Source organism: Chlorocebus sabaeus, chromosome 20, assembly GCF_047675955.1.
Source record: "Chlorocebus sabaeus isolate Y175 chromosome 20, mChlSab1.0.hap1, whole genome shotgun sequence".
NCBI classification, from domain to species: domain Eukaryota; kingdom Metazoa; phylum Chordata; class Mammalia; order Primates; family Cercopithecidae; genus Chlorocebus; species Chlorocebus sabaeus.
In genome coordinates this window covers 69,119,647-69,142,472 of record NC_132923.1, presented here as the reverse complement: position 1 = coordinate 69,142,472, position 22,826 = coordinate 69,119,647, and the positions used below count along the sequence as shown (strand labels likewise).

Genomic DNA, 22,826 nt, shown 5'->3' with positions numbered 1-22,826 from the left:
ACCAACTCGCTTCATCCTTGACTTGAAACGATCCTATAATGGGGGTGCGATGATTATTCTTGCTTTGAAAATGTGCAGGAGAACATTTAAGTTGTGGGTAACGAACAGGGCTCCTATGCCTTTCTAGGTCTAAGTTTCTGAAATAAAGTTGTGCTAGATACTAGAAGATTTCTAAGGCCTCTTTCCAGCTCAGTTTCCCTTCACTTCTAGGATCCTGGGGTAAAGCTGGGATTAGACCTTGGTCGGGTTTCCTGACCAAGAGTCTAGTATTCTCTCTCCATACACTGTGCTGGTCAATATTTATGAATAATAACTGGAAGTTACTGAATGCTTACGCTGTGCCATGCCCTGAATTCCTATCAGTTTATGTAATCTTCTTAAGAACCTATGAGACAGCTTTAAAGTAGAAATAATACCTCGGCAAAAAATCATGCTCTAAAATAGTTTAAAAGATTCCCAAGATAAACAGAGAGACTTCCAACCTCACCCAGCTGTAGCATCCTGAACCTCTGTTCTGTCTGATTTTGTTGAATAGTGGATTTAAACCTTATGTATTGGCGTCCTCAGCTCTCATGATGGGAATGGATAATGGGCCCAGGCAAATGGTTCAATGATGAGTTACTGTCCAGGGAAACAGGGGGCATCTTGTTCAATAACAACATTGCTTTGGGGTAATTCTGGGTCTCTAGAAGTATCTACAAAGCCTGCAAGGTCAAGTGCAGGCCAACTTGGCCCTTTGGTTTTATGATTCCAAATGAATAAAACACATTTCCAACAGTTCAGCAGGGTATATCTGAGATCGGCAAACTCTCCAACCAGGTATTCCCATTAACCCTTAGTCCCTTACCCTCCCCGAGGGTATGTGCACACCATCCGCTTTCTTTCGGGTGAGGGAGGGGGCAGCGAGAGAGGCAGGGGCAATCAGGAAAACTCTCAGTGATCCTGCAAATGGGGACATTGAGTTTAATCAGGGCTCTGCTCCAGGACCAAAGAAAGCAACTACTGCCACCTGCAGTCAGACCACTCCCTCCCAGACCCAGGAAAGCAGACCCAGTGGGACTTGGAGCTTCTCAGGTCTTACAAGACTCTTGGCCTCTTTGTTCAGGGCCTCCAGAACGATACTCCAGTGGGTCTTGGTGAGAACATACACTAGATATGCTGCAATGTTTAGTTTAGAATGCTCTGCTATCTTTTCCAAATGGCAAGCTCTCACTAAACTTTCTAGGTCTAAAGATCAACACCTTCTCCTTTTGCCTGACCACCACGGCTGCCCCCAACCCAAGCCTGTCCACTGTAGGAACTGCTACATTTGCCCAGTACCTAGCACAAGACTGTAATCACTGACTTGTTTATCTGCCTACCCCATGGACTTGAAACATCTCTAAAAGATGAAGTGGGGTGGCTCAACCATCCTTACATACTCAGTACCTAGCTAGCACAGCATCTGGATTAAGGAGGTGCGGACTCCCAAAGAGATGGAAAGGAAGGCAAGGAACTGCAAGGCCAGAAGATGCTTAAGAGGTCATCTCATTTATAACCCTGCCCAATATAGGATTTCCCTCAAAACATATTAAAGAAAAACAAGAGAAAAGTTTAAAAGAGTATGTATTTATGTACATATATACATTTCTACATGCATGCTGCATGCATACATACACGGCATCCTTCTGCTGGAATGGGGTATGTGGTGGTGAAGACACACAGAGTAAGATTCACTCAGATTTTTGAGCGCTAGCGTTTATCTCTTTTTAAAGTTTTTTCCCCCTATTTTTGCACGAAATACATGCAATTTAGTGAAAAATTTGTAAAATATAATTAAAGTGAATAGAAGGTCAAAGTTAACATGCTGTTATATTTCCTTCTAATATTTTCTTGGGCGTTTTCTGTTCTTCCTTTTTAAAAAAATCAAAGGAAACCTTGATCAGATTGAGTTTTTAAGGTAGTCTAAATTATACTCTGCTATACAACTTTGTATTTTGCTCCATTCTAGCAAAAGTATTTCCCTATGTGATTATAAAGTCTTTATAAGCATCATGTTTTAATTTCTATTTTCATATAAGTTCAGACTTAGAGAATAGTCGCAAAGCACACAGATTTGGGTTCCTCAAATGTCAACATTTTACTATATTTAACACCCTACCCTCCTGGGGGGTTGGGGGAGGAGAGAGAGAGAGAGAGAGAGAGAGAATGAATATGAATGAATACGAATACGAAGTTTTAATCCTAAATACTTCAGTGTATGTTTCCTATGAATAAGGAGTTCTCATACATAACCACACCAATTAGTCAAATCAGGAAATTAATTCTGATATCTTATTATTATTTGATCTACAACCTTATTCAGATTTTGATGATTATCCCAATAATGTACTTTACAGGAAAAGAAAATACAAAATTATACTTTATGTTCAATTGTCATGTCTCTTTTAGTCTTCTTTACTCTGGGATGCTTCCTGAGTATGTCTTGGTATTTGATGTCACTGATATTTAAGAGTAAAAGCTGGTTATTTTGTAGAATGTCCCTCTATTTGGGTTTGCACATGTTTCTTCCTGATTTGATGCAGGTTATGCACTTTTGGTAGGGATACCACAGAAATAAATGGACATCTTTTTTTTTTGTAAGAGACAGGGTCTCACTCTGTCACCCAAGGTTAGAGTGCAGTGGTGCAATCGTATAGCTCTGCAGCCTCAAACTCCTGGGCTCAAGCAGCCCTCCTGCCTTAGCCTCCAGGGTAGCTGGGAATACAAATTCCATTTTACACAAGCATCTCCTTGTTGTAGCATTTTAGGTTGTTTTTATAATTTTGCTATAATTCCAAATCAGCCCCCCTCCCACCCTATGAACTATTGATTGGCTTTCCACTATTAATTTTTATATTAATAGTTTATCTGTTTAAAAGAATATGTTAAGATTGTTACTATATTAACAACTTTTGTCTAAGAAGCTTTGTCAATTTGCAGTTTAACAAAGGATAGAGTGTGAACTCCACGTCAGGCTAACAAGCCTTGTGCATTGACATGCTAGTACTGCATTGCTGTTTTAGTGGCTTTCACCTTAAATTGTGGTTATAAAAGGCATTGCTCTTGTTATGCCTCTGAATATATTCCTTTCTTTGCTTGCTCGTTCTTTCACTCCTTCGCATGCACTCAGTAAATATTGAGTGTATATTCTGGGCCAGTAGTTTAGGTGTGAGATCAAGGTCTCAAGTAAAGAAATAAATAAGACAATATGGATTGTGTTAAGGGATATGAAATACACAGGCTGGTGCGACCATGAGTACCTGGAGGCAGTGCTCCAGGTAGACAGGGAATAGCCTGGTGCATACCGAAAGACAAATGAGCCAGTGAGCTGCAGCTGGGGGACCAGGAGAAAGAGGTGGGGTACCTCTTGGCATTTACCACATCTACCACAAAATTCTATCAAAATGTCTGCAAAACGTTGCTGTTACTAAAAATACGAACGCTTATTCTGACCTATCCCAAGTACCCACTTCCAAAGCCTACCCTTCTCCTCTGTCAGCAGGGTCTAGTCAGCAGGGTCTAAATTTCAGCGTGTTGCAATTTGTGAATAATAATGAAAGCCTGAAAATGCTCTGAAATTAGAGGGAACTTCGATACCATCCTGATGTTGCTCAGCATTGCAATTACCTGACTTTGAGGGACAATTAATGAATGAGACTGTCTCAACATTAGATTAATGGCCACTTTCAACAGCAGAAAGGGGACAGATGTCCAAGAAGACACAAAGGTACTAACAGCTGTGTGTATATACATGTGGGTATATGCGTGTGTGTTCTCCTTCAATAACTGGGGTGGCGGTTACGGCCACAAGCAAGGAAGATGGGTGTTCACGCAAAAACAATCGACCTGCCTGTGCTTTGGAGTTACTCTGGTTTAGCAGAAACTGCAGCTCTCCAGGCCTTACCATCACCTCTGGACTTCGTCAGAGTGAGTCAAGTAGCAAGAACACAGAGGAATCCTCCAGGAACTGGACCTGGGAAAAATATATCCATCTTTCTCCAAACAAAGCCTGTTTGGTACTTCACGCAATTGGTTTCCACACACTTGGGGCAAAAAGCAACAGATTATATTGTCAAAAAATTATTTCCTTGCATAAAAATTGCATGAGATGAAAAATGAGACAAAATACATAAGAATATATAAAAACTAAAGTAGACAAATATATACGAATATTATCAATAGTCATTAGAAGCTCAAGTCCTGAAAAAATAACTTATAATAATCTACAAAATGTATGCACACTCTTTTCTTTTCACATCCTTCTGAGGGAAACAGTCCCCAGTAGGCAATTAATCTGACGCACGAGTAACGATCTCTTAACAATGCCATGCCCTCAAATACTGAAGTACAGCTCAGTGTTTCTAAGAGCAGAGAAAGGAAAAAACCCATTAAAACTATTACTAATATCAACACTGTAATTGTATCTTGCACTTGAGGGATGAAGATCTAGAACAATGAAGATGATAAACATATTTACTCAGAGACAAAAGATGGTAGATAACATTTTTATTATAAAGGCTTTATTTACAGGGGACACATTAGAAGCCAAGTAATTGGGTCAGATTTGGTAATTAAAAGCAGCTGAATAATTAACAAAGGCTTAACAAAGGTGCCAGAATAAGATCATATTTTAACAGAAGATGAAATATATAGAAAGGTTTTTATACTTCAACCCTTATCCTTCTGCCTGTTTTGCATTCTTCTTTTAAAAATACACAAAATGTATAGGAAGTAGTAGTGAAATAACTACTAGCTAGTTAACCTGTGACTGAATCAGTTGTTAGTAGCAGGTGTAAATGAAATGATGCAAATAAACTAGCAGGACTAAATCAAAAACATTTCAATGTGGGTGACATAACTAAAGTCTATTAATTTAGGACCTCTAATACATATCCAGTTTGTGGTTGAAAATTCCTGCTTTCTAGTGGGCTTTATGTCTGCCACAACCCCAAGGAGTGAAAGGAAACTCAAGACTAACAATGATTGTCATAATTAGAAGTAGTGGTGAAAATCTGGCCAAAAAAAAGTCCACTATAAAGGTAACAGCTGTGAGCCTTAAGTCTAGTGGCATTTAAACTATTTTACTCTTGATAGCTATAAGAGTATTCAACCCCAAGTTTACAATAATATCTCAAGGCAAAAACTCAAAACGAAGCGCGAGCGCGCGCGCGCACACACACACACACACACACACCCCCACACCCCCTAAAGTCCTCTTAGACAAGCCCCTTTCACAGTCCCATCTAATTACAGGCTAACAATCTTTCCAGATTATCAATCAGCACAATAAAAATGCCTCGAGGGCTCATTTTAAACAATTCTCTGGTCCTCCTCTAGGGGGCGAAGTTGGCTCGCATTTCACTGAAAGGGGAAATTATTTTCAAACCCTGGTTTTCGCACCGTGCTAGATACATATAAAGGGGCCTTTCCGCGCTCCTGTTTCTTCTCAATACATTCCACTTGCGCTGACGAGCAAAGCAGCCCAGCCCTTCGGCGCAGTAACAGGGAGGGAATGTGATTAGGGCTGAGCATGAGCAGGGCTTAATCAGCACAGCCCTGAAGGCTGGCCAGCCCATTCTCCTCAAACTTGAGATCACAGCTATGGTTTTGCCAGCGATGATACACTTTCAAGAATATATGTTGGATTTTTTTTTTTTTTTTTTTTTTTTTTTTTTTTTTTCAGGAGAATTTTCCACTGGGGAAATTCTGAAGCCAGTTTGAAGCCTCACACGGGGCTCCCTCCCACCCGGTCTCCTCTGTAGGGCCTCCCTCTGAAAAACCACAAAGCAAGCCGCTGGAGGTCTGAGTGCCTGCCCTCCCTTCCTGTATGAACGGGGCCCTTTCTACCCTAAGGATGGCATCTGGTGGCCAGGAAGTTGCCTGGACAGCAGTTCCTCGCTGGGCCTCGCTTCCCCCTTACAGAAAGGGTTAGGTGTCCTCTTAGGGAACACAGGTCTAGCTACATAAGGGGCACACACAGGCAATGCCTATTCCCAAGGGAGAATCAAATGTGAGTTTCAGCGCCCTGGCAACCATACAACAGGGCAGAAGGCTCAGAGTGTGTGTGTCCCTGATGCATGGATAGATCCAGTTTTTGTGAGTTCTAAGCCTTATACAATTTTGGCGGTCCTCTTTAGAAATATAATACAAAATTAGGAATACCACATTAGCTACAGGGCATTGGAAGGGGATGTTGCCAGTGAAAGATCTGAAACTTAGGGCTCTTAACTGCTGGGCCATGCAGTTATCTTGTTCAGCCTGCCACCACTGGACTCTCCCCTGCAATAAAAACCCATGTAATCCTGCAATAAAACCCCATGTCACGTGTGCTGGCTCTGGGTCTCTTCTTGGCCTTTTGAACATGGTGCCATCTCTAACGAGGCCGATACGGGTTCAGCACCACAGGGCCCGAGCTCCACCCGCTTACGACTGTCCATTGCCTGGAGACAGATACTGAGGTGGAGCTACTGAAAGAAACACTTGCGCTGCCCTGTGAAAGGGAACAAACTCCTCTGCCACGGGCCAGCTCTCCACACCTACCTGACCAAGCCTCAGTCACCAGTTTGGGTCGTCTCACTAGTTCAGACTCTGCCTTCTTCTCCTTTTCCACCCATGGAAAGTTACGCACCCCTGCTTCCAGACCTCCTTGGGCTGCACAAAGGTGCCAACTATACTAGTCTTTACTGAAAGAGAGCAAAATCAAGTGACCTCAATTGCGAGCATTTAGCTAAACATAGTTTGTTTGCATATTTTCAGTCCTTGTAAAAATAATACGCAATTTTTTCCTTATCTGATGGCAATATCACTTACCCAAATCTTAATAAAATGAGGCAAGGCCTAAAAAAAAGGAAAGTTAAGTTTAGTTAATGTAGCTTGTTTTCACATGTGCTACAGTTTGGAATTTATAAGCAAACCAGATATAAACTTTCTTCTTTTTGAACAAAACAGTAAGAACAACTTCTTACATATAAAAGTGTCTTCATAAAAGCCATTTATCACAAAAAACAGTGTTCTGCAAATTTGATTTAAAAACTTTTTTTGGAGATGGGCTCTTGCTACATTGAGGAGGCCGGACTCAAACTCCCAGGCTCAAGGGAATCCCTGGCCTCAGCCCACCAATGAGCTGGGACTACAGGCACATGCCACTGTGCCTGACCTTCTGCAAATTCTTATTTGTAAAATGGAGTGTGATGGGAAAATAACAGCCACCATTATTTGTGTCCTGTGAACCACACGTAGTCTAAACATTTCATATAGACTATTTCACTTAATCAACCTCAATAACCCTATGCAGTATTATCCCTATCTTATTGATGCGGAAATTGAGGCTCTAAGAGGTTAGCGACTTGTCCAAGGTTACAAAGGTATTTCGTATAGATTTGAGGCTGGATGGGTTGAGCCTTATTCTTAGTCCCCATGCCATGCTGCCTCTGCAGCCAAAAATCACTTTCGATACTATAAAGAACTAGTGAGTTTCACAAGATAGTTATTTTTTAAAAGCAGATCATTGTACATATTTCGATTTTCCCCCAAATTCCTATTTGATTAAAAAGAAAAAGAGAACAGGCTGAGAAATGGGGCTACTTTTTTCCAAGGCTTTAAAAGTTTTTAGAAATCATCATAATAGTTAAATGCAAACAATGATAATAGCTACCATTTATTGAACATGTATTATGTGATGGGAACTAGCTAAGTTCACTACGTGCGCTGTTTCCTTTAATATAGCTATCTTGTGAGGCAAATGATATGATGCCCATTTAACAGATGAGGAAACTGAGACTCAGAAAGGTTAACCATAACCACTACGTTCAAAGTGTCTCAACAGCTAAGGAAAGTCTGAACTTTAGTCTATCTGCCCACACTAAGCCACTTCCCTACTATAAAACGTATACAAATAGAAAGCATGCTTTAGCTAAGAGCCTGTTAGTTATTTCAAATATGTATCTAGATCTTTGAATGGCCAACAGAAATCACTATATGCTTTCAGGCCAAGAGAGTATAGGTGAGCAGTCCCAGGGGAGTTGAGTTCTGCTATCTGAGCCTCTGTCTCTAATATCACCTCATATGATGGGTCTGGGGGAGGAAAAGAGGGAGCTGTATCTTGCCATCTTTGTAAACAGCCAGTAAAAATGAGGACATAAATCAGTTTCATATCTGGATATATAATGTTCAGTCTTGCCAAGAGACTAGTACACAATGGAACTAGCCCAAATGCATTTAATACATTCTTAGGCCATTGCACCCAGAGAGACTCCAACTTCAGCTGACCCAAGCATCTTCCCAGCATGGGTCACTTGCTCATTTGAGATGCTGGCTTCACTACGGGTTGGGGGGCCTATACTCAGCGAGTGACCTAATTGTTACAGGACCCAACATCACAGTGATCCAACCGCACATGACAAAGGAGGGCATGCTGGCAGAGAGGCTGAGTTCACAGCGCTGGTGCCAGAGAAGGCAGAAAAATATGCTGACCCCAAATGTCACATGAGCATGAAAGAAAACCTACGTAAGTGAGGGTGGGTCTTTGGAGGGAGGTAGGACGTTCTGCAAGGCTTGAATTTGCAGAGTTCATAAACCCTGCATGGAGCCCTGATCAATATGCCCCCACGAAGCACAGCAAATCAGTTCTCAGATCAAGAGAAACTATGCTAGGGTCATGAGCATGAGAAATGGCATGAGCACCGTTTCCAAATACTAGCTTTCTGCTGGAGTTATACAGGTGCACATTGGTATGCAGGCAAAGGAAACCCACCCAGACACACAGGTCAAAAGTTTCCCTGTGGGCTTAGAGAACAGGGTGTCTAAGCTTCACTTTGGAATCTGAGGCCCAGGCAAGAATTCCAATTTTCCCAAACGTTTCGCATTTTTCCAATGTCCAATTTTCCCAGACAAGGCATGCACACGTACACACACTCATGCTCTCTCTCTCTCTCTCTCCTGAGATCCAATTAGAGAGAAAGAACGTCATAGGAAGCCAGGTTTGGCTCGGAGGGAGCAGTATCTTTTCAACAACTCCAACTCAGCTGAAAATCTGAATGGGATGATATGAGAGGGAGGAAGGGGAGAGGGAGACAGGAAGCTCCTCACCAGATGAAGGACAACTTTTAGAGTGTTAAAAGAAGAGAAGTGTCTCACACTGGGTCTGAGGTTAAGATGCTGAAGTGGAAGTTTCCACCACCTCAAGATGTAACAGATGGGAAATTCCAAAGCAGGGGAACTGATCATTATGTGGAAATTTGTAAGAAGCTGGCTCTAAGACCCAGAAGGAGGACACAAACAGGACAGTGGAAAGCAATGGAGGATTCTGTGAGTAAGATTCTTTGGTAATGCTCTGATTCCTACGGTTTCCAAGGTGGGTGGAATGGAGAGGGCGCAACCTTTTTTCTCCAGCCCAGAGAAAAGGGTTTCAAAAGCTGTATGTGGCGAGTTTGATATGCATCTCCTAGAGTTCCCAGGTTGATATGTGACATCTGCCTTAGGAACCAAAATGTGAGAGGTGGCTGATGTTGGCTAAGCCAGCAGGGCGGATGCCACATCGGAAAGTGAGTACTGTCCCCTTGCCCCATGGCGGAGGGGAGGGTGAAAGGAATATGAACCCTGGACACCCAGAGTGGCAGCCTGGGTCTCTTCGCAACAGGTTCTCCCCGAGAGGGCTTTGGCATGAGAGTGAGAGGACCCCAAAGAGAGTCTGACTGGAAACCAGAAGGTGCTGAGGGATGGCAACAGTGGCAGGAGAAGAGAACCCCAAATCCCAGGGGCCCCAGTGCAAGGCCCCTCAGAGGAGTCCTGGAGAAGGCCATGGAGGTGGCCAGGAGAGAAAAAAGTCCCCTTTCCCTGTCTGCCAGGCTCAGCACCAGGTGTGACAGTCGCAGTCAGGTAAAGACTTGCTGCACACTCCCCCTGACCCCACAACCTGGAGAGACCTGAGCAGTGGGCAGCTGGAGGCCGCTGGAAGAGGAAGTGGCCCTTGGTGGCTGGATGGAGGGAAGTCCTCCCTTGGAATGAATACTGACTTTTTATGGACCAAAGAGGGCATTTCAAATTTCCAAAATGAGCCTGTGTGCATGTGTGTGTGCATGCTGAGAAAGAGTGAGAGTGTGAGAGAGTGAGAGAGAGAGAGAGAGAGAGAGAGAGAGAGAGAGACAGAGAGACAGAGAGAGAGGCAGGCTGACTTCAAGTGGCCTTAGAACTTCTCATTACCAGAAAAGTAACCAGAAAAGTCATGGGCCTGATCAAGTTATTATCAGGAAATGGGGTACAACACACCTCCCTGAATAAACTTTAAAGGAACAGTGGGAGATAAGAATGAAGCTGAGTCTTAACTATGACTCGTGGGTCACATTGTACAATATATTAGTTACATGCAGTTAACCTTTGGTAAGTCCTGACTATGTGCCAGGCACTGGGCCATGGACTTCACAGACACTACCTCATTCAGTCCCTCTAACAACTCCTTGAGGCATGTATTTGACAGATAAGAAAACTGTGGCTCAGAGAAGTTAGGCAACTTGCCCAGGGTCACACGGGTAAGTAAGTAAAGTAGTAGGAACCTGTACTCAACCTCAAGCCTGACATCTATCCGTGAGGTCTCATATTGTCCCGGATGAGTGGTTTTCAGCAAATTTGTGATTGAAGCAGGAAAGGGACTTGGGTCCTGCCCATCCTTCCTCCTTGGGAGTCCCTGAGCTAGAAAACCAAAAAGCAGAGTTTGAAAGCCACTGACAAGTATGATCTTATGGGTCTTGTACAACACTCTGATTTTATGATGCTATCATCTGTGGGTGGGAAGGTAGAGAGACATGGACCCACCACAGCAGACATAGGGGAGAGGAAAAACTCAGAATTTGTATCCAGTGTTCCAGGAGAGGCAGCTGGAAGGAGCTGGTTCCAGCAGGTGGATCTGAGGTTCCCAGAATTATAATCATGTATATAAATATAGAGTTCAGAGAATGCATGTAAAGCACTTAGCACAGAGCCCGGCATTAGGTAAATGGCAACTATGATAGTGGAAAGTGTACATATGTGCCTAAAAAGCTTAACATATAATTTAACGCAACATGCTCAGCCACTGATGTCACTGTGTCTGTCCCATAATGTTTATCATAGACACTACACTTTACTAATTGAGCCAAGACAAGAAAGGAACATGTGAGATTAAGCTAGCCAAGTCTAAAACAACTAGAGTAAGTCTGAAGCAATGGTTTTTAAGCAAGGGGGGCCCAGGGGAGGGGGCAGGCATGGAGTCCTGTGACACAATGATGGAAAACATAATACTTTCTCCAATTAAAAAAAGTGCATATGTACAATTTTGCAAATAATGACAGAAGGTTCATAGATCTGTTGAAGTATATTCATAATCTCCAGATTAAGAACCACTCCTGTAGATCCTGAGGATTCAACATGAGGTCCTCAGGCCAAGAGCTGCCCACCAGATCTCAAAGTGGTGCTACCCATCCTTGTCCTCTCCACATGTTCCTTATTGGTAGTCTGGATCATGACACCAAACCTTAAGTAGGTAGTCAACGTAACTGTGCAGAATCTAATTTCCAACCTTTCAAGTTTAACAGACTCCAAATGAAGAATGTCTAAACTAGTGGACTCTGGTACCTAGAACATTTATCTGTTTGGCATTCTCAATCTCTCCTTCCTTCCTTCTGGTAGCAACAACCCTCCTTTTTATCATTTTTTAATTTTTTAAATGTATTTAATGTGGGGAGTCTTCCAGTGAAAACAGGAAACCTGCTAGACAAATTCTAAAAGAGCTGTAACACTACCCCTCCTTTTTTTTATGGGGAACCCATTCTGTGTAATTCTGGTGGGATTTACCCTCTCTCATGGGACACATGAACAGGCCTTAGCTAAAGTGATGCTGCTTATTGTCGACTGCCTATTTCTGGCCATGCTGATTCAGGCAGGCAATCCAATCTGGGCCGGTCAAGGTCCCTCCTTGGTACTTACTACTGCTAGAAGTATGGCAAAAGAGGCACCCATAGCTGTGAGAATGACAGAAACCCAGTTACTGATAGCTACCTCTGCCACCATGGTAAGGGAGAGCATGTCTGAGAATGAAGCTGAGAGAGCTAAGTAAAGTCAAGACAGAGTGAAAGATAATGGCCTGATGATATCTTTGGAACTCCTGAATACAGCTGTGCCTGAAGCCCTTACTAGTATGGCCATCCTAATCATATAAGTCAAGAGACTAGTTTGAATTATATTTCTGTTGCTTGCAACCAAAATACTCCTAATAAACTTGATCTAAAGAAAAACAAAGTCCCAAAGGAAATTCCCCTTCATGGGTAGTCCTTGTGGAATTCTGGGCTCCTCTTTGATAACGACTCTAAATGAATTAAAATTTTTTCTTCCTATGACATTCTTGCAAAAAAGTCTAGGCTTAACATTATTCCCTATCATTCTCTGCACCAACAGTTCATCTTACCAGTGCCGCCAGTCAGCAAATATCTCATTCTCCCCACCCCTGATCCTGCACTCCTGCTCACCTTCCCTACACTATCGGATACTACCTCTTGTAATAAGTATTAAGGTTACTCATTAGAAGAGGAGGGACCCAGAAATGGACAATAGTAGCCTAGTTTATAGTTCGCTACCATCAAATAGCGAGACTTGGAGTCAAGTCTCATGAGCCTCTCAAACTGCCCCCAAAAGGCACTGAATGTTCCAGTGTAAGAAATGAACCTAGAACCACAGGGCTCAAAAGAGAAGGAGAGAGACATGGAGCAAGGGAAGAGGATCATGCAGGGTCAATGTAAATTCTGTGTTTCAAAAGCCACAACACAGACTGAGTCACTGTAGAATGACTTGAGAATTGAGAGAAATAACATTCACAGAGCACTATCAGGAAGTTGTTTGTTTTTCTTTCAGAACAGGGATGGTAAGTAGATTTCAACTCACGTGTCCAATCTGGTCCATAACTAAAATGCCAAGGCTCAGCATCAAGACAGCTGTGACAATCTGAAGTCCATTATGAGGTGGAGAGGGGAGGAGGGTTGTGAATATATGTATTTGTTATTTCAGTTGAAACAATTACATTTCATCCTTGGACTAAGCAAGACCAACAGAGAAATGCACACCTGAACTAGAGGGGTTTCTCTTGGACTGGACTCAGCTGTCACATCACTCGCCTGCACAAGAGGCAGTCCTCATTGTTTTCCTACAGGGATGTTGTCAGCCACTCTGTGTGGCATTCGCTTTATGAGCACTCTGAAGACATTTCTCTGAGCCTTGAATCATGATCAACCTTGCTTCTTCTGAGTAACTCGTGTGCTTTTATCTTCCAGCCACCATAAGTTGTTAACGGAGCATGTTTTCCTTCTTATACTGACTGCTCGGAAGCTTAGAGGTAAGACTGTGGGACCTGACAGCAAACGAATGGCCTCTCTCCCATGAACTGGGGCCTTATTTTATCTCTGACTTCACCCCACTTTTCCTTCTCCACAGATTTCCTCCCTTATTTTTCTTAATCGCGTTATATTATACCTATGTTTAAAGGCCATCTCAAGAATCTTTGAAGACAGGTACATACATCAGATCAACAGTAATCAACATAAGAGGAAACAAACCAGATGGTGAGGGGAGGAGTTTTACAAATGCTGCCATGCAGTGGCAGCCACAGGGTGATGGCCTTGAACCAGCAATAGCCCTGGGCCAACTCATCAAGTCAGCAAATATCTCATTCTCTCTACCCTGGATCCTGTGTTCCTGCTCACCTTCCCAACCCTCCATCCCCCATGGGCAGCCAGTGCCCCTGGGCCATTCCTGAGCATCCACACCTACTCTCTCTTTAGTGCTACTGGTTGCTCTCCCTCCCTCAACTCCTCCCACCAAATCAAAATGCCTTCTACCTCTCTCTAGAACCTTGGGCTTGACTGTATGTTGTCAACAGTTGATAAGAGCGTAGTGTCTTTTCTTTATCAAGGACAGGTACATTTTAACCAGGCATTTTGAAGAGGAAAAAACCCCATAGAAGTAATTCACTAATGGTGGAATATACTACAAAAGTAGTACAAAAGCAATTGAAAAGGAGATTTTTCTTGTAAATCTCAAGTAATTCTACATAAGGCAGCACAGTACCTGACACACAGTGCTCAATACACAGTAGCTACTCATTATTACTATTGTTGCTGTTATTGTTAATCCCACCACTACCATTTGATCACTCACTGTCTATTCCTTTTACCTCTACCAAGCAGGCTACTGCCTTTTTCAGAACACTGGACGACTGGAGATCCACAATCAATTAATTTATTTTAATTATACTTACGATTTATAACGCACTTAGGGTAACTTGCAGGATGATGAGATACATGGCTTAGTCATCATTAACACTCCACCTGACAGTCAGTGACCCCAAGAAACAAAGCCTAGCTGACATGGACCTGCAGCTACCTGCAGATACATGAATAGTCCCAAGTGAAAGGAGAAGGATCACGTAGCTGAGCCCAGCCCAAATCACCAACCCACAGAATGGTGAGATAAATAAAGCATTGTTATTCTGAGCCAGTAAATTTTGACTCAAAATGCTGGCAGTAAATTTTGGGGTGGTTTGTTATGCAGCATAAGATAACTGATACACATTGCAAATAACCACAATATTAGGCAGTGATGCTATATGAAGCCCCAGAAGCTTTCTCACTTTTAAAAAGTACATTATTTTCCTAGCTCTTAAGGAAGTTTTCTACCATGGCAGAACTATTACCTCACAATAATCACATTTAGGTGAGATAAGAGATGGGAGAAAAAAATACAGAAATAAAGAGTAGAGCCCCAGTATGTTTTATGTTGTAGCTGTGAGCCAATTTTCATTACAACACACTACAAGGGACTGTCTGAATTCCTTGGCTGAAATAACACTCTGTTGTTTTGGATACTGCCTGAAACAAGCAGACCATCAACAGAGGCCTGGAAATAGTTTCATTACCCAAAAAAGTTTTTATTTTAATAGTATTTGGCATGTAATCATGGATCTTTATCCTGCCCATGGTCTTACAAAGGAACATGGGTTGCTCTGTTTTTTTAAGGCATGGAAACATCATAAATCATTATAGAGATTAAAGAAAAGTACAAATAAATAGACATCTCATCATAGCACTGGTAAGGAAGCATCTAACCTAGAAGTGTGAATGTCATGTCAAAAATAAAGTCAAACAGTCACTTTGTTTAAGAAATGAAGAACTTACCAGTAAGACTTTGTGTGGTCCAATGTTTTCAGGTTTTAAGTGGAATGAATCTGAAATAGAATTAAATAAACATTCCATAAGTAAATCACATTTGGAAAGGGTGTGCTTTCGATCCCAAGTGACTGCCATAACATTGAGCATTTATTCATGTAGTGAAAGATGAACAAAGCTTTTTCTGGCTCCTGATGGAAGAGGGAACATTTTTTGCCAACACAGTTTAACTTCCTGAATAGAGAGAGCATGCTCTCATCTACTTTGGGGAGTGCTCAAAATCTGAGGCCAGTGTAACTATAAATGGTAGTGTTTTTTCCAAACCTCTCCAAGTCAGGGGAAGCCTCTCTAGCTGTTGCCCTTACCTTGGTCTCTCAATCTCTTTATGCTAGGACCCAGCCATGGCTCCCTCTAAGACACCACCTAAAACACTGGTGGTCCAACATAACTTGAAGGGCAGAGGAGGAGTGTACAAGACATTCTAATCGTGGCTATCTGATCATATACATAAACACAGATTTTTGTCTTAATTGATAACAATAAGCCTAAGGTAGTGTTGTTCAAAAGAAATATAACCCAAGCCACATACTATTAAAACATAATATTAAATATATTTAATAATTAGATTAATAATATAAAATTATGTATTGTATTATATATATTAATTATAACTATACATAATTATAATAAAATACATTTAATAACTAAACATAATATTAGGTGTTCTAGTAGCCACATTTAAAAAGCAAAAAATAAATTAATTTTAATATTTAATTTAACCTAATTTATCTAGAGTATTATTGTAACACATAATACAGATATCATTAATAAGATATTTTACTTTTTTAAGACTAAATCTTCAAGATTCAGTACCTCTCAACTTGAGCTAGCCACATTTCAAGTAGTCCATGGCCACACATGGCTAGGGGCTACCATACTAGACAGCACGGGTCTAGGGAACCTATTCTTGGCCTTCAGGTATTGGCAAGGCTTCAAGAAGTCCGACACATATGAAGATCTTATTCACCTATTTTCCTTCTCTCAGTCATCTATCATTACTCCCATTTCATGATGTCATTTTAACAGAAATCAGACAAAATGACAGCAAATACTTATATATAGCACTTACTATGTGCCAGGAACTGTTCTTGGCATGCCCTTGTGTTACCTCACTTAAACCTCACAGTAACTTTATGAGGTAAATATATTATTCTCATTTTGTAACGAGGCAACTGAGGCACAGAGGGGTTACACTATTTACACAAGACTGTGAGATGGTGACAGGGATGAGATTCAAATCTAAGTCGTTTGCCTCCAGAGTTCATGCTTTTACCCACTACCCTCTCAATTAAATTTGAACAGCTCAAAATAAGATAATTACTTTCAGTTTTAATTATAACCATCAAATGATCCAAGTCTGCTCTCATGATAACATGGTTAGATAATAGCAGTGATGGCAGATGAACAGTTACTGGATGCACTAGCAAATTAAATTTAAAACAATTTGGGATCTGAGCACAAAAACCATAGCAGGCGGGGTCGAAAAGGCTGCACCGGGTCTGGAGGTTTGTCTCGATGACTAAGGTGGTGGTGGTCGGGGAGGTTAATGTGAGGTCCACGGAAAATCTTCTTTTGGTGATTTTTCTGAGGGAAGGGCCTAGTGCTTTCATCAGATGCTGAAAGATTCTCAAACGAGTCTTTTAGATAGGTATCCCTATATCTGTGTCAGCAGGGGTAGGGAGTTAGGAAGAATCAAGTAAAAGAATTAAGAAAACACATCCTTTTCACTTTATTAATCCATAGGCCCCAAAAGAATCACACTCAGTGAGCAAAATCAGCCCACCACATGCAAGCTTTCTGCCAAATCACAGAGACGGAGGCTGGTCAGTGACATCGTAGAGCTAAGGCCACTCAAAGTGCTGCCACCCAGTCTCCCATGGAGAGCCCTGAACCTGCTGAAAATCCTTCCGTGGCTTCCTCTAGGTTTTAGGATCAAGGCCAAGCTCCTCAGACTACTCTAAAAAGCCCCTATGGCCTCATGCCTGGACTCTCCCTCAGGCGGCTCACTGACAGGTCCCAAAATTCACTCCTCTATGCCTTTGTGGATTCTGCTCTTTCTGCCAAACATGTCCTTTCCCTACAGTATCAGTGGGTCTTCACATCTCAGTTCAAAAGTCACCACCTCTGGGAAGCCTGTGTGAATACTCTCGACTGGCTTAGCAACAACTTCTCTGCAGTAGTGACAGTAAGGTAGTATTCATTCGATTCAAATGGCAATTATATACTACTATAGTTATGTGTCCCTGAAGGAGGGCGATGTGTTCTGAGAAATGAAGTTTTAGGGGATTTCATCATGTGAATATCGTAGGGTGTACTTACACAAACCTAGAGGGTACAGCCTACCACACACCTGGGCTACATGGTAGAGCCTATTGTGTCTAGGCTACAAACTTGGACAGCGTGTTACTGTTCTGAATACTGTAGGCAACTATAACACAATGGTAAGTATTTGTGTATCTAAACATAGAAAAGGTATAGTAAAAATACGGTATTATCATCTTTAAAATAGGTTGCTTTGTTTAAAACACATTCAGTTGGTACCAATGGTATTATAGTCTTATGGGACCACTGCCACAGATGCAGCCTATAGTTGACTGAAATTTCATTATATGCACATGAGTGTACTATTGGTAATATTAAAAGCTGGTTTTTTAATGTGCTAGGCACTGTTCAAATGCTTTACATGCTCCTTTAATCCCCTTAGTAATCTTATGAGGAAGATTCTTTCATTATTCCGTTTAGTAGGACAGCAAATTGAGGCATAGAGGTTAAGCCAGTAGCCTAAGGTTACATGGCTCATAACTGGCGGAGTCAAATCGTAAACCCAGACAATTTGGTTCTAGACCTCACACTCCATGCCTGCCTCCAACTAGGGTACCCTTCCCTCTACCTTCATTGCCCCTGTACTTACTTTACTCTGGTATCTCCTATATTTTAAGATTTCCATTTATCGGTCTCTCTCCCCACATGTTTGCAGAATCCCTGAAGGTTAATAATGTGTCTAGCTCATTTTTGTCTCTCCAGGACCTAGTAAGGTGCTTGGTATATGGCAGATACTTGATAAAGACACACACAGGAAAACACTGGAATAGCACTGAAAGGACAGGAGCCAAGGCTATCAACCCAGGCCTGATAAAAATGCCTTAGGATAAAGAATCTTCAAATACAGACTTTAACAAAGCAAGTTTTGACTTTATCTTTTAAATCCAGCCGGTACCAAGGAGATGGTCACTTCCTAGGCCTGTTCAGTACCGGAGGGAGGAGAAGCAACTCAGAGCTTGGCAGACTTGCTCACACCTCCAAGTTCATCAGTTTTACTTTACTTTGCATGTAGAACTAAGTAATAACGTGCTTAAGCAACAGCATACCCAAAGTCTTGGCTGGCCATTATCAAGGACTGCCAGAAAAGACACATGCTAAAAAATTTCCTTTGGCTGCCTGGACATGGCTTGGATATTTCTACCCTGGAGTTCCAGGATATATTTCTTTCCATTACTAACTAAACTCCCCTCGGATGGCTATGGAATTTGAACTTGTAGAAGAATACTTTCCTCTAACAGTGAGAAAGGCAAAAAGTTTTAAGATCTAGAACATACACTGATTTCTAGGAAGAGAAGGAGCTCTCTCTAGCCTGGTCAGAGATTGCATCAGGATTGTGGCCCAGCCTACCCACTTGCAGATAAATACAGCTAGCCATAACATCCACCCTTTATACTGCATCTAGAATGTAAAAGAATCCACCACCTTCCCATGTAAGTAAATGGATGTCAGCATCACTTGTTATTAACAACCAAACCATAAATCTGTATTGACTCTTGCCATATCATCTCCTTACATAAGAAATAGTGACATTAATTTAGTTATTATTGAGAGGTATACTGAATGTAAATCATGTGCCAGGGATGGTTTTAGGTGCTAGAGATGCAGTGGTGAATGAAGTATAATTACATTATTGACTTAAGGCCCTTACATTGTAATGGGGGAAAGCAAACAAACACGTATACAAATAAGTAAATAAGATCATTTTAAACAATAAGTTCTACAATTTTTTTCATACATGCAAGGAGTGAAGTGACCTAATGAAGAGTTTAACAAGGTTTCTTCAGCAGCTGTAGGGAGGAGCATTGAAGAGGCAATAGCGAACAAATGGTGACCAAGTGTGAGGCCATTTGATTGTTCAGGTGAGATATGGTACCTCAGATATAGAGAAGTAGATGAATTCAGTATAGGTTCCAGAGGTAAAACAATTAAGACTTGCTGATGAAGTCGATACAGGGGGTCAAGCAACTTGGTCAATGATGGTTTCATTTACTCAGGGAGAAAACAGATTGAGGGCAGAAAAAAAATCAAGAATTCTGATGTGATCTGGTTAACTTTGAGACATCCAAGGGAGGATGTCAAAAAAGCATTAAGAAGTCTAGAACCATGCTGTCCAATATAGGTACATGTGGGTCTTTAAATTTAAATACAATTAAAAACTCACTTCCCCAGTTGTATGAGCCACATTTCAAGTGACCAAGCAGCCACAGAGGCAGCTACTCTATGGAACAGCATGGGTACTATATGGTTTCACTTGCAAATTCTGATATGTTATCTCAAAAGGCAAAAACAGACGTAAAAGGGATTTTGACACACATAAAGGACCCTACTGTAGGGATAAAAGGTAAATGCTCCACAAAGGTGGGGCATAGTTGAGTGAAACCCTATGCTTTAAGTCTATCTTACGAATTTGCCTTTATTAGATGCTTGGAGGGCTACCAACTTTGTAAAGTAATACTATATGTGTCAAAGAATTATAAATTCATTCCTGAGCTCCAAAGGTTAAAAATCAGTGGGTTAAAATGCTGGCATTTTGCCCCATTGTACAAGGGCTTCTGTCCCAGAGAATGGCACACCCCAAAAGGTTGAACTGGCCTACTTTAACCAAATGGTACCACCCCATTATCTCCACCTTGGGACTGGCTCTTGGCTGGAAGAGCTGGTCTAGGCTGTTCATCAGGAGAAACTCTTTTTACCTGGCTACTGTCCTAATCTACAGAGAGTTTCTGAAGACAAAGTTTTGTTTTCAATTGAGGAACTGGTGGTATATATACTCAACTAACTTGCAGATGAGTTGGGGGAAAAGTATTCTGATAATGCCAAAGACAGTATAAATTTTAAAAAATACACGTAGATTCCTATTTCATCACACTTTAAGAGAATAAGTGAAAAAGAGTAAACAAGAAATTGAAATGTTATACTCAACATAATTTTTTTCCCATTTTTGTACTGAAAGGACAATCACAGTTTTAAAAGGATGGCAAGCTTCTTTGGAATTTACCCATATTTCCAGCATCCTAGTGCTGCTATTTATTTTTGCATGTTACCTTTGATAGAAACATGTGCTTTTATGTGACTATGGCCATAGTTTATACGGTATTGGTAGTAAAGGCTTTGGAATTGGGCAGATCTAGGTTTGAATGTCAGATCCTCAACTAATGAGACGCAAGTCCTTGAACAATTTATCTCTAGTTCTCAATTTCCTAACGTGTAAAATGGGGCTAATATTACCTTTTGTATACACTTGCTGTAAGGATAAAAAAAGAAAATCTTGACACAGTGCCACTAGGACAAACTCCATGAATTACGGCTACTATTTCTTTCTAAAATTTCACTTTAAATATTTTAGCATTTCTACACATAGACATAAGTGTTTCATGTTGAAAAGCCACAATTTCCTAAATCAATCCCCTAATGCTGGATAGTTAAGTTACTGCCAGTTTTTATTATCACAAACATGATTACATTGGACATCTTCATGACTTGGCTTTTTCATTCTTTTATCTTATTTCTCTGGCTTCTCTAAATTCCTAACAGTAGAATTACTAGCTTTTGCTTTTAAAAGGATTTTTATTGGCTGGGCGTGGTGGCTCACGCCTGTAATCCCAGCACTTTGGGAGGCCAAGGTGGGTGGATCACGAGGTCAGGAGATTGAGACCATCTTAGCTAATACGGTGAAACCCTGTCTCTACTAAAAATACAAAAAAATTAGCTGGGCGTGGTGGCGGGCGCCTGTAGTCCCAGCTTCTTCGGAGGCTGAGGCAGGAGAATGGCGTGAACCCAGGAGGCGGCGGAGCTTGCAGTGAGAGGAGATCGCGCCACTGCACTCCAGCCTGGGCGACAGAGCGAGACTCTGTCTCAAAAAAAAAAAAAAAAAAAAAAAGGATTTTTATTAGCATACAATAATATCACCAGCAAAATAATGCACAGTTCCTGAGATCTTCATATTTTATACATAAAATAGTATTAAGACTGTTTTATTTTGTATTTGTAAGAGCATTAGGATCAACATTTTTACATGTTTATTAATGGTGTGTCACCTTGAAAAACAATAATTTTATATTTTTTGGTTATTCATGTACTGTGAACCTGATGTTTTTCTTGTAAGTTTGAATAAGTTCTTTGTAGTGCACAGTAATCAACAGGTAATATATACATTTGCCACAAATAGATTCCCAAAACTTACGCAAGTAAGTATGAAAGTATCTTTTCACTTACATAGCATTTCATAAATAATGTGTAACAGCTATATTTTGTATAAACCTCAAGAGATATGATACTGCTTCCTGGCAAAATGTTTGGCTTTTGATTGAATTTCAAAGTCAATTTATATCCACGCTGATTGTCATAGCAACCTTGTGAGTGAACTGGGGAGTATAACAGTGTTGCCTGTACAGCAGAGAAAACAGATCCAAACAGGCCAGGTGACTGAGACAGGATCACTGAATCCTGCAGCTGAATCCCTCTTTCTCTGAGTCACAGGACCCCTTGTGAAAGGAAGCTTACGAGGTAAAAGTGAAAAGACGTATTTTGTACAAAATGGATTATTATTCAAAGCACCAATTCTATATTGTTTCCTATTAGAAAGCCTTTACACACAGCATCCAAGAACCGTGTTTACTTCACTGGAGGATCTCAAGAAATGTTAGCATTATTTCAGCAAATTTACTGTAACAATGGCTCACAAAATGGATCTACCCTCACATAGTTTTTTATACAGACAAAATAAATAACTTAAACCTAAATTAAGTTTTAAGTTATTATTATTATTTTTTTACCTGGCATAAATACCACTTCTTCTCCCAAGTATTCCCTCATTCTTTGGCTCAATGAAACCACTCTTCTCTTACAATTTCTACAACCTTTTCCACCTCCTACTTTTTATCACAGATATTTGGGAATGTGCTGCACTTCTCTTACTGGGTGGTAAGGTCCCAACGGTCCACATTTTAGTCGTATCTCCTAAATCACCTGGCATCTTTCTCTGCATGGAGGAGCACTTGTTCAACGTTTTACAGAGACATGGGGGAAGAATTTTCATAGTTAAGAGACAACAGTTTTTTAAAAAATGTAATTAAAATAAGAGCATTAAAGTACAGGTTGCACTAACTATATTCTCTTTGCTACACCATTCCTTATTTTGGCAAACATACCATCATGAGACACTTCTAATGCATTCTTAGGCTGGAGGTCTGCATTAGCCAAATAATACTAAACTACATTAAACAGAATGTCTAAGAA

At 41.0% G+C, this 22,826-nt stretch overlaps 1 protein-coding gene and 1 non-coding gene across 6 annotated transcripts in view; both read right to left on the bottom strand.

Annotated features, from left to right (window-relative positions):
* Window positions 1–22,826, bottom strand: part of GNG12 (G protein subunit gamma 12) — a 128,737-nt gene that overhangs the window by 59,690 nt on the left and 46,221 nt on the right. For 3 of the 5 annotated variants that reach the window (XM_007978345.3, XM_038001464.2, XM_007978347.3), the window contains one exon: window positions 15,216–15,265. The gene's annotated coding sequence lies outside the window, so the exon portion shown is untranslated. Of the gene's footprint in view, window positions 1–6,561; window positions 6,690–6,831; window positions 6,859–15,215; window positions 15,266–22,826 lie in introns of those variants that run through there. The other 2 variants (XM_038001476.2, XM_007978350.3) reach the window with 2 other exon arrangements.
* Window positions 11,734–11,794, bottom strand: LOC119626400 (U7 small nuclear RNA). The gene has a single exon (XR_005242566.1). It is a non-coding gene; the product is annotated as a U7 small nuclear RNA (small nuclear RNA).